Source organism: Pagrus major, chromosome 11, assembly GCF_040436345.1.
Source record: "Pagrus major chromosome 11, Pma_NU_1.0".
NCBI classification, from domain to species: domain Eukaryota; kingdom Metazoa; phylum Chordata; class Actinopteri; order Spariformes; family Sparidae; genus Pagrus; species Pagrus major.
Window position 1 is genome coordinate 26,896,620 of NC_133225.1, and position 18,920 is coordinate 26,915,539.

The 18,920-nt window shown below is 41.2% G+C and overlaps 1 pseudogene; it reads right to left on the reverse strand.

Annotated features, from left to right (window-relative positions):
* LOC141004298 (glypican-5-like) overlaps positions 1–18,363 on the reverse strand; it is a 53,091-nt pseudogene extending 34,728 nt beyond the window's left edge.
* Positions 18,364–18,920: the final 557 nt, after the last annotated feature.

Consider the following 18,920-nt stretch of genomic DNA (forward strand, 5'->3'; position numbering starts at 1 on the left):
AGCGACTGTAGCTGCTGCCAATTGGGTCCTGCCATCGCCTCAGTGTATGTATGGCCTAGTGTGGGTTGGCAGCTGATAGCAGTGTTTACTCATGGGTCTCCACATTGTTCAAGTAATTCAAAGTAACCCGCTGGTAGTTGTATTCTGAGCTTATTACCTCAAGTTGTTGAATAATATAAAACGATTGTAGAATTGTATCTTCCTTCTTTTTTATTCCTTGGGAAGCAGCAGTTTAGTTTGTGCACATTTCTCCTGCTTGTTTTCATGTAAAATGTAAAAGCTATTTCACTTATTTCACTTTGTTTTTACTGAGGGCATTCTGACGATAAACATTCCCTGAGGATGCTGTTTAAGATGCCCTTAGGCATGTGTTTAGCCGCCTATCTCTCTTTCTCTCACCAACACAGACGTTTGTAAGTGAAGTGGGTCAGAGGGCGGAGGAGATGAATGGAGGTTTGAATAGAAGGGTGGAGAGATGAATGGATGGCTGAATTAATGAATGGATGGGTGGATGGATGGATAGATGCAAGAGAGAAGAAGATGTAAAGAGGTCAGAGAGGCACAGACTGGCTAAACTCCAACACAGGCTGAGTATAACATCTCTTCTGTTCCTTGAAGTAAAACTTCACCATAAAAACACACTTCAAATTCTACGAGTTTACGAGCAGAAACCTCACTGCAATGTAGGTCACAGACAAAATGACAGAGTAAAAAGGGACTTCTGGATGTACTGTAGGTAAGGGTGCAAGTTAAATGCAAGTCAGGATGTAAACAAAACATTGCACTTACACGAGACAAGACATTTTATACATTGTGCTTACTTTTATTTAGCTCTGGCAAAACAGACTTTTTGTTCGGTAAACTACAGCTTTTCTTTATTTTGGAGAAATTCTTTGACTTAATTCTTTGACTTAAGGGACATTTTACAACAAGACAGTCATTATAGTTAAGGGACATTTAGGAAAAGCAGTCATTATCGTCTGTGTGTCAATTATGGTAATCACAATTCGATGTGATTATATTATTAAATCACAACAAAAGCTTTCTTGTCACGCTTTTCATATGGAGCCGGTCCGGACCATTAGTGTATATTACTATCGGCAGAGGCAAAGAAATGGCAGAGCAATTAAACACAAGGTTCACTGGCCTTCACTGTAGCACTGACAGTGACAAAGCAAGTGTGTGTGTGTTTGTTTGTTTATTTGTGTGGGAAGGCTTGTTGTCCTTGGAAGGCTTCACAGCCTGTTTCATATGGTTGACAGACCATTAAGAAGAATATCTCCAGCTACTGTTTGCTTCTGAGATGTGTGTGTGTGTGTGTGTGTGTGTGTGTGTGTGTGTGTGTGTGTGTGTGTGTGTGTGTACACGGACACTTGTACATCTATCTTTGTGGGAACCAATTTGAGTTTTGGACCTTGGGAGTGAGGACATTTTTGGAAAATGACATCATTTTGTCAAGCCCTCACTTTTGTGACAGAGCTACAAAGAGCTGTTTGAGGCTCCAGACTTGAGTTTAAGGTTGGGTTCAGTTCGGGGTTAGGATAAGGGTCGTGGTTAGGCATTTAAGTTGTGATGATTACGGTTACGGTAAGGGGCTTGGTAATGCATTATGTCTGTGAGTGTCCTCGCAAGTAAAGCAGTATAAACATGTCTGTGTGTGTGTTTGTGGGTGTACGTTTGTGTGTGTTGAGACAAGACTGTGTGCAGTAAGATGTCAGATGACCGCAATCATCCCATATTCTGTGTGTATCGCAGGGTGCGCGCTGGTTTGTGCGTTAGATGGTACGTGTGTAGGAATGTGTGTGTTGGAGGGCGTTTGCGTGCACGCCTGTGAATGTGTGTGTGTTGGTACATGTGTGTGTGTGTGTGTTTGCCCATTTGTCTTGTTACCAGTTTAAGCTGCCAATGCAATCACCATGAGAAAGACTCTGGAAACGAACTCTCTAACCTTCACAACCCTGTCACCCCCCAACCCTGGCAACTCTTAGGAGCCACAGACACACACACACACACACACACACACACACACACACACGGGCACACACTTTCTCATTTGCCTCAGTTTGTTGTCTTCTATAAATCATCATTATCATCATAGAAGCACTCATCACCGGCATTTAATGATATAAAGGGGCCTCTGAAATCCATCTTATCTCAGATTAGGGCGACATTTAGGAGTTTTGGTGTTACAGAAACATGTCTACTCACTGCATTTAGGAAAAAATCTCATCTGAGGATAGGAATTTAGCTATTACAGAACTGACACTGATATCAGGCTTACCTAGAGTGACAGAAACATGATTCACACGTGAAGTGCAGCAAGCAGCAACCTGTGGGGCTGAATCATGAATGACCACTTGAGACTGGCTCCAAAAGAGAGTCAATGCCCATATAATATAATAGCCACGTCTACAGCCTGGTACAAGAACCAGTTGTGTTCTCCATAGCTACTTCCCCCACTCATGACTGTACGGTGTGAGTATTTTAGCCTTAGCCAGCTTAGTCGCTTGCAGCTGAGTGGGACTGAACTAACGAGACTTGCTTCAGCTCCAGCCAGGCTCCATCTATTTGCCCATCTATGGTTAGCCGGGAGTTAGGCGGAGACAGTCACTGCCAAGATGGCGACGGCCAGCACCACCCACTTTGATCTTCATTCTGGCTCTTCAGGAACCAATGGTTGACGTCACTGTGGCTCTTGTAGCAGTAATCCAGTCATTAACTACGCACCAACTTGGACTACTGAATACAGGCCTGAAATTTCAGCACGAGCCTGACCCAGGCCCGACAGCTGACAATATTTTTTTTTTTAGCAAAAATCCTGCCCAAAGCCAATATTTTTCAGAACTCTCTCTCTCTTTCCATATACTTTTCTCTTTAATATGCACAATCAGTGCAGCAGGATCACATACTGCGTCAGAGTGACTGTTGTATATTCTTGGTGTTTAGCAGGTCTTTCCTTTGCTTTAAAGTAATATAGCAAACACACAAACCTCTCCACGACGTCTTGGCCACTCCAGCATGTGTGCTGCTCAATCTCCATCTCACTTTCACAAAGCATCTCCGGCAGCTCTGAGAAAAACCACTGGTACCGCTGGATAGAGCCCTCAAACTCCCTGGAAGAGAGAGAGTTGTGCACAGTTGAATGCTTGGGTAGTCAGTGTACCATATGCTTTTATTTGTTCCAATTTAGACTTGTCATGTCCAATTCCCTGTGAAATCCTACTGAAAACAACATGGGGGAAGAGAAACAAGCTCATAGCAGTTTTGACAATGACTGCATAATGAAAGTCCCACCTTTGGAAAATGTCTATATCCTTCAGGAGGAATGACTCATAAAAGAATGAAGACATTGTCTTATTCAAATGCCACTATACCTACAGAAAATTAAAGGTTCGCTGACTGGTTTGACCTTTGATAACTATCACTAGTGGGGACATAAACTGAATAATTCTCACAGATGTGTTAAATGATTGTAGAATGAGGTAAAAATCTGGACATTAACAAAACAGATTAAATGACTATTGTTAAAAAAAAAAAAAAAAACAGGTGATAAGATGCATGTAATTTGACTTTGACAAATTTACCTTGACAGTTTTTTCAGGCTGCGACTTTTGTCTCCTCTGGAACCTTTAAGAAGGAATGACCTGCTGTGATAAATAACACAGGAAAATATATCTTTGAATTGATTTTCTTCTGCTGTGACTGAAGGTCAAATTTAAAAACAATCTCTGTCTCTTTCCTAGAGGGAAAATTCCCGCCCCAGATATTCTAACCTCTGAGGGAAGTCATTCCAGTATGGGTCTCACCTTCGGGGTTGCTGCTGCAGACGCTGATGAGCAGCGAGACCCGCTGAGGGAGGCGATGTCACAGGTGACCTCTCTGAGGTGACTGATGTAGCAGGGCTCGCAGAGGTTGTAACGTGTGAGGTGGTGGGATTTGCACTTGGCATCACGGGACCAGCTGCATGGGGTCCACACACCTTCTCTACCTGAGGAAGAGACAGTTGGCAGGTTTGTGCTTGACAAAGGTTAATGATGACCACGTGGTTGCTTTTCAGCGAACTAGAACAGCAGCTTCCAAACTTTTTAGTCTCACAGCCCATCAGATGAGCTCAAGTACCCCTTCATCGGCACCAGAGATTTTAAACAGGATGTTATTTAATTATTAGTTATAATTAATGAATCATATGAATGTGGATATCGTTGCACTTTTTTTATACAAGACATGGTGATCCTTGGATTGTCAATGTCAGTGGCTTGGTCTTTTCTTCCAGTAGGTTCAGTCAAGTTTGTACTAGATGTTTTATTCATCTATTGGTAATTTCAACTTCTCTGCAAGCTCCTATCAGCTACAATATGTGGTGTTAGAGTTTTACAACTTGACACAGGTTGCTGGGCAGCGTGTCCTGCGCAGTAGCCTGCAATTACCAATCATTTCATTGTCGATTAATCTGTCGATTATTTTATTTCGATTAATGGATTAGTTGTTTGGTCTGTAAAATATCAGTAAATGAGTCAAACTGTTGATCAGTGTTTACCAAAGCCCAAGATGAGGTCATTATATATATATTTCATCAACAACCCAAAGATACTCAGTTTACTGTCTTAATAAAAAATATTTGTATTGAAGAAGCTGGAATCAGAAAGTTTTGACTTTTTTTCTAACATAAATGAATAAAACCGATGGATGGATCGATCTATCAACAGTTGACAATTGACTAATGGATAAAGCACATTGATTTGTAACAGATCAGTGATCACCGATAAGCTGAGTTTCATAATCATCCCATGTAAACCTGGGACAGAGCAGAAGCACCCACTGCAGTATAAGTACGGTACTCCTGGTCAAAGGCAACTAGATTCACTGACTTGTTCCTTCTAGATATCCTACTGGCTGGGCAGGCCTGGGCGAGATGGCTGAACAGTGTATCCCAAGAGTGACGTTTCGTATCAGTCAATATGGATCCTTTCTGATGACCTGACCTATTTTTATCATTTTAAAAGACTAGGTGAAAAAAAGGATTAAATTAACCTTTTTATATTGAATTTAAGCACTTTATAAAAGGCACATATTTCATAATTATGTTAACACAACAATGGAAAACACAGAAATAAAAACACGCAAATAAATAAAAATACTTCCATACGGGCAAGCTGACCTGCTCTTGTTTATTCCCGATTTCCCCTCCGTCAGCACTCATTTTCACACTCTGGTGTTAATGGGTTGCTCTTGAGTTTTGAGCTGGTGTGGCAGATTGTCAAACATTCATAAAATGTACCCTGCACTTTCCATTATTAAATTTATGAGACAAAAAGCAAGCATACGTTCACATAATAACATCCAATTTGTATTTCAGTCTTAGCTCCATTAAATCCAAGCCACACAGTCAGAATAGTAAACCCTGTGTTATGCACTACTTGCAAAATCAAAACTGATTTTGTTCCGTGCTTTAAAGCAAAGGAGCCCAGCACAATTACCTCAAACTCCAGCATGGTGCCATGGATCACAACACAATGTATTACAGAGGCTGGTAAAATCAGTCCCCCCTACATCGCTCTCACGCTGTTACAGAGGTTACTGCTGTCTTAAAATTCATGATGCACTTCGACACTGTCAAAGGGTTAGGGGGTTAGCCTTTGGTGATGTGTCCAATGAATGAGAAGCTTGGTCAAATATTTAATGAAGTGGTATTTTCTTATTAGCCACAATTAGCAGTGTGATTATGCTTGTGTGTGTTTGTTTACCTCTCAGGAATCTACTCTACTAAGTCCACAATGTTCTCTCAAAGTTGGATGCTTTCTCTAGTTCTTCCTCCAACAGTGTGTGCATGCATGTATTTGTGTGTCGTCTGTTTGTCCAGAGATTAGCCACAGAAACTTTCTCATCACTCAGAACCAAGCTGCATTCTGGGTATTGGTTGTCCCGCCAACCACAGTCTTTGTCTGGCACTGGCTCTGTATTCACACTCACATACACACTCGCACAAACACACACACACACACAGACTGAGGGGAACCCCAGATCCTCTGAAGAATGAGGCTGTTTTTAGCCCTTCTAGGTACAAGGCCTTTGTGAGGAGATCCAACTGCCAGGCTGAAAGAGAACCCACGGCCTTCCTCACTCTGTGTCCAAAATTCAAATGACTTTATTATTGGGGCATATGAGTGAGGATGGTTTAGCAATCTGTTACTGATCCATTTTTAGTGCCTGTACTTTAGAGGGCCACATTTTAGGGATAAAACCTTTCTTCAGTATTCAAACCTTTCAAAGTAGGCTGGTATTAATATCCAGAATCCAAAATGTAAAGTATGGACAGCATAAAGCAAACCGCTTGGATACACCTTCCCCTCCATCCCATCATTCCCTCTGCTTACTGTGGCTGTAATGCGTGGTCCGTGCAGCTGAGCATGCAGTATGGCATCATTCACATGATTTCGGACCGCTAACAGAGCGAGTTCCATGCTGTTGTGGTTGCTGCTGGTTGCTAATGTGGCAGCTAACCGTTGGAGCAACACCACCAAACTCCCCCAAGGGGCGCCAAGCTCTGACACACCCATCTAGAAAAGAGAGAATGGACAGGAAAAGAGGAAAAATTGAGAAGAGTGACAAATGTGGAAAGGAGAACGACATGCTTCAATGCTACATTTAAAATGTTCACTTAAGCAGGTAAATTGGCTCCGATATGCTGCATAAATCATTCTTTAAAATCAATCTATCAGTGGCAGAGATCATGACACTTTGCTATAATTAGTCAAACAAATGGATTGATGAACCGATGATTGAGATGACAGGCAGTTTCTGTCTCATGACAGAAGTGCCAAGAGCACATTTTTTCATAAACCAAGCTGCCTTCTGTCACAGAGAGGCTGTTCCGACTTGTCCCTCTGCCTCTCCTCAACTTCGCTGTGTGTGTTTTTCTCTCCTTTCTTTAATGAAGAGGATAAACATGATGGGAGTTGTTTTTCCATCACACTTTCTTTCCTTCCAAGAAACTCTCAAGCAGGATGAGCAGTGCCATCCTCCAGCCTTGTGCTATAAACAAGTCTCTCTACTGCGGGCGCAGTTAAAGCTGTCCAGCAAATGTCGAAGCAGCCCAGTAAGACGCACGGAAGACGCTGCCAATTCTCTTGGCTATGCTCTTGTTTTTTGTCAGTCTAAGACTTAATGTGGGAGTTATTTATTGATGATAAAATGCTGTGAATGACTGATTCAGTGAAGTGAGTGATGGGAGCATGGCTACTTCTTTTGGTTACTTGTCTCTCCAACAGCAGAAGGAGGCAAATACTCTGAGGTTTCCCATGGATCTAAAACACTGTCACAATACACACATACGCGGCTGGAAAATAATTTTGGATGGACTTTTGCCAATTGCAAATAATTTTGTGGAGCAAAACATTACTGACATGATATCTGAAGTGATTTACTTTTGAACTGTCAGGAGGTTGAGGGGCACGTTTATTTAAAGGGATAGTTCAACATTTTAGGAATTATCCTTAGTCAAAACACATAACTCCTAGTAAAACCACAAAATTGTGTTTTTACATTTCTCTTTGTGTTCAGATTAAATATTAGAGGAATAACAGAATTAGTAAGACAGTTTTATTTTTAGTTAATAAACACAATAGGGGTTAGAATATTTCATTTCTGGCTTTTTTGTGTTAATTTTGTTTATTCAAAAGACTTAAAAAGCTAAGAGAGCTTGTGAAATGCAGCAAAATCGCCACTTGCAAATATCGACCTAGCAGAAATTAAGGGGGACCATACTATCAGACTATTGCCTCTTGAGGTACAAAGTGGTACTACAAGACAGAGTGGGATAGGGCTAGCTGGATAGCATGCAACCTTTGTAGTAATCTCTGCAACACAATACATAGACATCTATGACATCAAAACTTTTTATTTCTTCACACTAACGTTCGTTCACTTTTGAAATGTTTCAAACTAAAATTTGGGCCATTTTACATATTGCACCTTTAAAACACATTTACAAATAGTCAAGCACTTACCAGACATCCTCTCATAATATTGACACACAGTCCGGTACAGGGCCGTATCAGTGTCAGCCCTCTGCAGTGGGAACAGTACTGCATCCTCACTAAGCCACGTCCACACTCTCTGGATAACGTTGCCTTCTCGGTCGCATTCACAACCTCTCCAGCCAGTCTCAGCAGTCGGCTCAGTGCTCGGCCCGCCCCGAGTGCACGGGACAAGCTGCTCACCAGGAGGCGAGGATGGGGTCCGAACGGGCTGACATCCTGCCGCGTCAGCCGCAGGCAGTCGTCACGATAAGCAGAGGGGGGCGTATGGGTCTGGGGCAACGTGTGGCCAATCCCAGGGTTGAGGAGGCGGCGGTAGACCAACGGGAAAAGATCATTGTAGAACCGACGCACAGCGTGGTCCAATGAGGAATTAGAGTCCCCAGAAAGGTGCCGTTTGATGCTGCTGAACAGATGAAACACAAGGGGGCGACAGTCGGACGCCAGAGCAGAGTAGGCGCTGTCGAATAGAGTGCCAGTCAGGTTGGATGTGAAGGACACAAGCGACTCGAAGGTCTCTGGGATGAAAGAGAAGAGAGACAAACATGGATTTTATTGTAGCATGTGCTCTAGTGACAAAAATTAATGATAATTAGACACGACTGTAACTGACAGGAATATTAACAACATTATCAACTGTTGGCAAAGTTAGCTAATTACTTGTCAGTCAACTGTCATCTTGCAGCAATGGAAATAGTTTGTGTACCAAGTTTGTGTATTAGTTTGCTTGGCTAGTATGATTTTCACTTTAATAACTAGTTTAATTAATTATTAGTTAATTAATTATTTAATAACTATCCTCAGTCTTGTTATATTGACACTGCTACAGCTGGTGCTGCCAAAATCTTTTTGGGTAATGTGCAATTCAAATCAACTGAAGGTAGAGTTGACAAAGTGAATTTGACCTTTTGATTGCCCTAGATAACTAGAACGGCACTCAGTAGAGCGCAAGGCCCAACAGTCCCCTTTGATTCAATCAAGCCTAATCCAATATCAAACTCCACAGCCCTGTATCACTCTAAATTTTTCGAAACCACCCATAACTCATCCATAATTTGAGCTCATCAGATCTAGAATCTGCATCAAATTGTACTCATTCATAGATACCAGCCAAAACAACCTATCTCGCAATGTTAAAGACACTGAGAAAAAAGTCCTGGATCCATCCCTTTATCTGAATCCGCACCAAAACTTAATGGGGTCTATTCTGGGCTTAGACCCATCCTCCATCCAAGTTTCATGGAAATCCACTCAGTAGTATTTGTGTAGTCCTGCTAACAAACCAACCAACAAACAGACATGAGCGAAAACATAATGCCCTTGGCGAAGGCAAAAAGTCAAGTGATCACCAAAGTCATGGGATTCATCTTCTTGGAGCCATTAATGTCCGTGTCAAATTTAATATCAGTGCATTCACAAATTGGATTACAAAATTTCTGTCTGGACCAAATTATTGGATGGACCAGCTGACTGACCAACATTACCATCTTTCGAGCCAGGCCGCTTGTGTGGCCAAATAAAAACATTATGAGCAACAACAGTCTTTTTGTAAGACCCATCAAGGAATGCAGTCACTGTTTCATTTATAGTTTAACACAATCATCACACATAGAATATCTGACTCTTCAACTTTTTAACTGTTTCTGTTCACAACCTCTTAGTTGGACAAATATTGAAGTTTTTCAATGTTAGAAAGTAGTTACAAAGTATAATAAATCAGTAATACAATACAAAAACAAAAATGCAAAATAAAAAAACTTTCAACCCCTCACGACCAGCTAAACCATCCTAAAACCAAAAGTTCACTGCTGCAAATACAAAAGTGTTCTAATTAGCATTGAGGGCATGACTGACACGTGTGTCATTCCCACATGTAAGATGTGTCATTTCCATATTTGTGCATATATCAGTTTCCCTTGTTACACAGTGTCTGTCTCACTAACCTTGGACTGACTTTATCCTGCTGCATACGAGCCAAAATAGCACACAACTTAATTCATCCCTGAGCTCGTTCTCACTGCCCTGTTATCTATAGTCAGGTGATAATGAGAGGCCCAATCTCAGGATCCACTGTGTTTCCTACGTCCGACACGGTCTAATAAAGTGGACAGCAGCCTTAACAGAGGCTGTGTGTGACAGTGTGTGTGTGTGTGTGTGTGTGTGTGTGTCTATGTTTGAAACTTGCCAAGTAAAAAGGGTGATGTCAATCTGATGGCATCCTGACACACACAGAGAGACACACACAGACACAAACTGGATGAAAAGAGAGAAGGAAATCTATTCAACTGTGACTTTCACTCAGTCATTCAACCCGTCAGAGCGCAAGTTTGTGTGTGTGTGTGTGTGTGTGTGTGTGTGTGTGTTTCATCAGCTTTGTATTTCACTATCGCAGCCTTACTCTCCAAGTGTGAATGTATTTAATAACTCGCAAATCGATTAAATAAAGAGATCATTATCACTCTCCAGGAGAGTTTTCACAACAGCGACACTGTTCAGTTCTGTACATTCATACTCATTTTCACACAAACAGATGAAATCTAATGAGGTGACATTGATGGTGGTCGGGGGACGAGGCGGTGGAGCAGCAGAGGCATGACTCACTACAGTACTGAGTGATAACGTCTCACTTTTATGTGTTTGCATACCCACGTCCTGGCAATAGCAACACAAATACAGACGGCATCGAGTGACACGGCACAGTCTACTCCGGGGTCATGTGATTAGCTCTTTACCCTCTGTGATTGGATGACAGCTGCGCCACGGTGGAGAGGGCACAAGGGTCTTACAGTGCCAGGAGAAACACACGCAAGCATGCAGACGCATATGCGCACACACACACACACATACACACACACACTAAAGTAATCCACAGGGTGTAAATAGAGCCTGACTACAAGCGCTCTGGGCATGTCTCAGTTTCTCTAGTGGGTTTTAATCACTGAGCTTTGGAGAGGGGATCCGCTGAGACTCAGCTCAGCTGTTGACCACTGCTGTCGTGCAAAATTAATTTCATTCATTAAAGGATTGGTTCACCCAAAACACAAACTAGGATTATTATTCCCCCCTTCTCATGCAATCTGGTTAGAAAAACTACAGCAACTGTACTGTATGGACAAATAACTTACTACTTAAAGAAACCCACATTTGATATATATGATGGAGACCTGTTTAGAGTATAATTGTTCCTGATCCTAGATAATTAATGGGCTGTTGTCTCTTTGTATGTTTACTATTTAATCTGACTTTTACTTTCCACAACCATGAAATCCATGTAGGTAGAAAAGAAAAAGAAAGAGTTTGAAAGAAAAGAAACTAGAATCATTTAGCTGTGCAGGTAGCTTTTATTTTGTCTGTTGTAATTGTGTGATACATGGAACTTCTCTTTTGCAGTTCCTCTAAAAACTGTCGACAATGAATCCAGCACACTGTTGCTGAGAAGCTACCAATTTATCTTCCAATTAGAAAAATGACTGCCAGAATGCCCATAATCATCTATAAATACATGAGTGGAATACATAAACATGTCGGTACCAGGTGTAATTGATGTTTTTATGATTTCCTCCCTGATAAACACCCTGTGAGGTCAAAACCATAATCCAAATGCTTTTACGTGACATTATAGTCACCTTGCTGTGCCAAAAGAACGTTTTCTTTTCTGCGTGTTTTCAGCACAATGCAAACCCCACTTACCTCCACTGTAATGAGGTTGCTAGGTTATTTTCCGAGAATGAAATCTATCACAAAACTTAAGCACATAAAACGATCTCCAGCGGTTTATATTTCCTGGAGTTAATGAAAAAATATTTTTTTGTGATTTGAGTGAAGTGACTCTTTAAATAAATCCATCCTGCTAACTTGCAAGTGAATGCATCAAACTCTAACTCATCTCCTATCACTTGCTGCAGTGTTCTCCTCATTCAGCCCTGGTGTATTGGTGTTTTGCATTCATTTTACCCATGGATGGTTTAGCCTTCCACTGGGCATAAATAGCAGCTGAAACCGAGCCTGGGTGCATTCAGATGTAGCGGGAGAGAAGAGAGTGGGAGACAGAGAGGCATGAGAAGAAGAAAACAGAGAGGTACATGTTTGCCATGTCTGTCTGCTGGGTTTCATCAACTCTACCCCTCTCATAATCTCTGCACACACATTCATGCACGCAAACACACACACATAAGCTCTTTCTACCACACACACACACACACATGCTCACACAGACTGGTGAATAGCGTTGAGAGACAAGTGGACAAGCAGAGTATTCTTCCTCCTATTCAGAGCAGCCCGTTAGAGACCGGCTGTTGCCCACGGCAACAACACTTTGCTGCGGATACGTACTGAATGTAAACATTCTCCATCCCTCGCGCTCTCATTGGTCAAGAACAAAACCTGATTATCGCAGCGACAGAGACAGACAGACAGAGAAAGAGAGCGGAGAGTTGTAACAAAGTTTTCCGCTGCTCCCTCTGAGAGTTCGCTCTCTCAAAGACTCAATCGAACATCAGTTGTTTGTTTGGCTAGCCACTGTGGCGCCTCACAAAATAAACTGGCCTCACACCACCACCCTGACACAAACTAGCTATTTCATGATGAACACACAAAGTGAGAATGACGGGGGGCTACAGGCACTTGACAGAACCGTTAAAACACCAGAATTACCACTGGTATTAATGTCACTTTGATTTACGTTCTTCAATCACCTACAGCCATTATTAGTGCTTGCTAACTGTAATAAATTCATAAGGAAACGTATGAATGCAGCATAGCTAAAAAGGAACATTACTGTTTAAATAAGGACTGCAACTAGTGATTATTTGAACTATTTATCAATCTAGATTGTTAATGGTCAAACATTTGAAAAATTACCATTGCATTTCCCAGAGCCTTGGGTGATAGGGCTACATAAATAAAACTGACTTGACTATAATTAGAGATTAGGACTTGTTAAATATACAAGAAGGCAGTTGAATGCAGTATAATCATGCACATTGTTTTCCCTCCACACTTTGATGCCACAACAGATCATTTTCAGATTTGCTCAAATATCAGGAAACATTTTTTCAATATGAATTTTTCTTCAATAATGCATGAAATAGATGAATGTACATATTCTATTATCTAGTCTACACCCCTTTGTTACTCTGTTTCTCTCCCCCTCACCTTGGTAGGCCTTGGTGTTTCCAGCGATCAGGTACTTGAGTTCAAAGCTGTAGGATCGCATCTTCTGCTGCGTCTCGCTGCGGACAGCCGCCATGTAGCTGTCCTCCATCTTAGCGGTGCAGCAGCTGGGCCCAGGGTGGACACACACTCGGAGAGACTCATCTAAAAGACAGAGGCAGAAGAAAAAGCTTCAGGCTTCGACATATTCACCGAAGATTCACTGATATTTTTAGTCAGAACAGCAAAAGAAAGGGATTATTTTACGAAGTCTGCAGCTTTACTCTGACCTTAGATAAAAAGTTTGAGGCATACTCTGCAAGTTTCTCATGATTTAAAGAAGCAATGACAAACTGTATCTGATAAATGTTTAATATTTTTTTAGAATAAAGGCTATTTTTTGATTGCTCTTGTTGTAATCGTCTTTTAAATGCATCTTTTTAATCTGTAACTATTCATTTGCTTATTTTTGCATTTTGTTTTCATTGTCTTTAAAATGCAATTTTAAAAAAGACTTTTAAAGTGATTCTGAAAAAGTTGTTTTAGAGTCTTATTCTCAAATCATCAAATACCAATGCTTTGAGCTGGTGGCTCAGCTCTGATATAACCAAACCGCCCACTACCACCACCGGCCTAAGGTACAGGGTCATTCTGCGGGAAACACTGCTGACGCTAAACTTAATTGCTGGCTTTGATTTATTAGAAGTAGCAGCTGAAGCATTTTGAATAGATTTAAAACTGGGGCCGCACAAAAATAAATTTACAATGAGCCAGTTGGGACCTGACATGATGACATGCACAGTGGGCGACACTTCATCACTAATACCAAACTCTGTGTGGATTTGTGTGTGTGTGAGTATGTATGTGTGTCTGTGTGTGTGTGTGTGTGTGTGTGTGTGTCTGTGTGTGTGTGTGTGTGTGTGTGTGTGTGTGTGTGTGTGTGTGTGTGTGTGTGTGTGTGTGTGTGTGTGTGTGTGTGCAGCAGTCTGACTTTGGTCGAATGCTGTAAGCCAAGCTGTCAAGTAGCAGACTGAGATCAAGGGAGAGAGAGATGAGAGGAATGGATCCACACACACACAGACACAGCAGACCTGAGTCAAAACTTTCAGCTATTCATATTAGCATATAGGTATACATTACTGAGATAGTTACTATTTATTGGAAACCCTACGTTGCATTCCTCATTTGTAAGTGGGACAGCAGGTTGTTCGGGAGACGGACTGAGACTACAGTGTTTGTAAAGAGACTGGAAGTCTGGAAACAACCATTCCAGTTCTAAATCAGTCAGCGTGATTCAGAAAACCTGTGAAGCTTCTGTTCACTTTTCAAATAATTTATTAAACTAGTTTGATGAGAATCTTAGCACAAGGTCCACGTACTGGACATATTCCAGACCTTTCAGCTGCATCACATGGCCTTCATCGACAGATGGAGTTTGCTCAGTTACCATAGAGATGATTCCTTTGTTATCACATGATATATGTCTTGGATTTCACATGATAACAGTTGGTTGTACAATATATGGGGGTAGACTGTAATCCTTGTCTCTGTTCCAGTCTGAATGCTCCAGAAAATCTCTAACGAGTGAACGCTGTGTTAGGAATTTCTTTATGAAGGGAAAATATTGAAAACCTCAAGCTTAACTATTCATTAGCTTATTTCAGTGGGTAGTTTAGGAGCATTTTGACAACATTTTCAAAAGCAACTGCCTTATTTTCTTCAGTTTGTATAATGTAAATTACATTAACTTTCTTCCACTTGTCCTGGGTTGGGTTGTGGTGGCAGGATGCTAATAAAGGTATTCCAGACGTCCCTCTTCCCAGCAACGCTTACCAGCTCAGCCTGGGGGATCCCGAGGCATCCCAGGCCAGATGAGATATGTAATCCCACCAGTAAGTTCTGTGACTGTCCTGGGATCTCCTCCCAGTTGGTGCCCAGAAAACCTCCAAAGGGAGGCACCCAGGGGGCATCCTAATAAGATGCCCAAACCACCTTAGCTGGCTTCTTTTAATGCACAGCAGCAGCAGGTCTACTCTAAACTCCCTCCGGATGTCCAAGCTCCTCTCTCTATCACTAAGGCTGAGCCCTTCCACCCTACAGAGGACATTCATTTCAGCTACCTGTATCCATACTCTCATTATTTATCATTATCCCAAAGGTGGTGACCATAGGTGGGGGCTTGAATGTAGATTGACTGGTAAATCGAAAGCTTCGCCTTCCATCTCAGCTCCCTCTTTACAACAATGGCAAACGCCCAGATTACTGCTAACCAAACCCTTTCCATCTGACACTCCATTTTCCCGTCACTTGTGAAAAAGACCCCAAGATACTTAACTCCTTCGCTTGGGTCAGGAGCTCAGAGGAATGCCACCTTAATGTGGTGGAGAGGTTTTTGTGTCCCTGTGATCCTGAGAGTTGTGTTATCTGGGGCAATAGCTCCTAACTGATAACCCCTCAACTCAGCCTTCTCTATGGTGGCTGCTAGAAACCTGAAAGAGTCTCTCCAGAGTCAGAGTTTAATTGTTCATTCTGGGCTACTGTAGAAACATGGCAGTGGAACATGGCTGACTCTGTACATGTAAAAGTCTCATTCTAAGGTAACAAAAACATAACAATTCTTAGTGTCAGGTGATTATACACTAATGAAAAAGAAAATACGAATATTATGTTCAATTTCTGTCAATGGAGCCCCTTAAATCCTACGTACTGGACCTTTAAAATGACATTTTTCTCAAGCTTTTTCATCCATGGCTACACCACATCAAAAGACTGTGGTAAACATCTATAATTAGCAGACATGTCAGTCTGAAAATGCAAAGGTCACCACCATATATTGTTAAATGAAGCTTTAAGTTCAGTCAGACTATTCTTTTGCATGCTTGGGTCTTTATTTGATCTCTCATACCATCCTGTCATTCACTCCTCTCATGCATGCTCACTTATAATTTCCTGCCTTCATTATCTGAAGCTGTCAACTGATACCAGCTGTTCACATCAACAGGTCACGTCTATCCGACAGCACAGAGACACACCTACATTTTTTACTTCATTCACTCGTCTCGTCTGATTAAACGAGCTGTTAACAATCACAAGCTCATTGCACACTATTTGTTCCTGCAGCAACGGGAGGATTGTGGGAAAACTGCAGTGTCTAATGTCTAGTTTGGCTTACGGCTATGACTACATACAGTCTAAACAACAGGCAAACAATTAGTCCCCAAAGGAGACTGAAAAATATCTGCTTTATCTGTAAGAGTGTTATCTACTGATATAGATTAGATAGGCATAGATTTCCTTGTGTCTGCTGATTATAGCTCGACAATTAACATCTGAGTCTTATGCATTTTCATGAACTGCATACATATGACAAGGAGACAGTTTATGATATGTCAGGATTACAAGAAGATAAAGCTTGTTAACTTGAGATCTATCATCCACCACTTTTCTCCACCACCCTGGGAAATGTAAAATTCCTGCAAACAAATTGACTCAAAGGGATCAACCTTTTTGTGGTTTGTTTTTGGGTGCAGTTACATTAAAAAATTCAAAATGACAATGTCCCATGCAGCAATTTATTCCTGGCCGCCCACTGTAATATTGTGCGAGCGGAGCTGCGTGAGCCAGGCAAAATCTCACATTTACATTTAGAAAACAGCATCTTTAACACCACCACTTATAGCCTAACTATGCTTTCAAGAGCTCTTTATAAGTGCTCCAGACTATTTATGATAGTTTTCAACAAAAATAGCTTCTCTCTCTGGGTAGTCTTGGCCGCACAGTGATGATTCATTACATTTGGAATTTGGTCCTGCACTTCTAAAGCTACGGGTTTAAATCCTGCGAGGGGCTACGAGATAAAGCAGTGTTTTAAGTACTAACAATCTCATAGCAGGAGAGATGTTAAATTAGATTTTTACATATTTACAACACAGGAAGGTTGTCAAGTTCTGCCCGACTGTATGAAGCGAATCTCAAAGTGTGTGAGCAAGTTAACACTGATTTTTTTTTTTTTTTAATTTATCTTTAGAGATCTTAATGTTACTTTATTGTACAGTGGTTAGTAGTAAGGAATATTTGGAAGAAATACTTCTTAACAGGTTCTTCAATTAAAAAGGTACTTTATATAATGATAATAATGATAATTATAACGAGCTAAATGATAAAGCATCAAAAGTAAAAGCAGTCATTTTATAGAAGAAAAGCCTTATCAGTGTTTTATATTATGATACATTTATATGATGTATATTAACCACTGCATGCATCAAACATATTTATTATTATTACTGATGTATTATTAGTATGCAAGCAACATTTGGATGTTTTGGGGCTGGTCTATCAGAGCTGGAGCTAATTTTGACACCCTTTTACACGGCTTGGTAGTTTAATTTTCTCACAATGCATTTTAATCATGTGTTTTTATTCATACTACTCAAAATGAAGGATAAGTGAAGGATATAGGGATATGTCAGTGTTTCACTTGATTATTTATTCTCTGACATGTCTGAGTTTTTATTTTGTGTTTTGTGAATATCTTTGGTCTCCAAAAATAATGCACCACATTTCATTTGACTTTTGACATATCCATGCACATGCATGCAGTATATGTACCCATATCCCAAAATCCCTAACTAATTTTGAGTAGTGTAAATATTAAGTAGAAGTGAAGTGAAGAAGTGCATTATTTGCCTGGAAATGTAGCGGGTTAAAAGTACAAAGTTAAAAATAGACAATTGAAAGTCGTAGAAAATGATATTCTACTTCACTAAATATACTTAGTGTACGGTTATATTCCAGCTCTGTGTATTTCATGCTCCTTTTCAAGTCTCCTACAGGCTCTAGCTGAGTTCAGTGGGGAAGACTATTCTGTTGCATGCTCAGGCCTTTATTTAATCTCTCATACCATCCTGTCATTCGCTCCTCTCAGGCATGCTCACTTATAATTTTCCTGCCTCCTATATAGAGTCTCTGCAGTGACATTTCCAGAGGGGGCTGACTGACCTGTTCCTGGCCTGTCTGGCACCAGCTCCACCGGGCCTATTTGGCGCATCATGTAGGCTGTCTTCACCTCATGACAGCTGTCCACATCGGCTGATCTACAGCCGCTCTCCGGTAGAAAAACAAAGTAAAACAAAATCAGCCAAAACAAGTCCACGTTTCGTAAGGCTGCGCGGAACATCGCAACATCTCAGTCGGGAGATAGAGAGTCTGGGTGGTGAATATGAAATCCTCCTAAAGGTCCCACGGTGGCCGCAGTGTGGCTGGAAACTTCATGTGCGGCCAGTTGGTGCGCGTGGAGCCCGCCGTCACACTGAGCGCCTCCTCTCTGCCTCACTCTCTCACTCACTGCACCTCAATTACTTAATTGACATGTGCACTTAAAATATTATTATCTCTTATTACACCACACGTGTCTGCTACAGGCTACAGCAACTGTTGTAATGTTAATAAACTCAGAACAGTTAAGAAACTAACAACACAGTAAGAGCATGGCCTAACAATTATGAGGAATAAATGCAATTTAATCAGAATTCACTATGTTATGTGTTCACTGGCCATCTGTTTATGTTTTTTTTTATATTAGCTCTCTCAAATACATATTTTACAACAGCTGCTTCTTCAGATAAGCTCCATTAAACTTGACTGACTGCTGAGTGAAGTGGAATCAGTGTGTAAGTGGACCGTGGGCGCCCCCTGCTGGTCCCTTTGGGTCATAACAGCGTCAATTTGACAGCT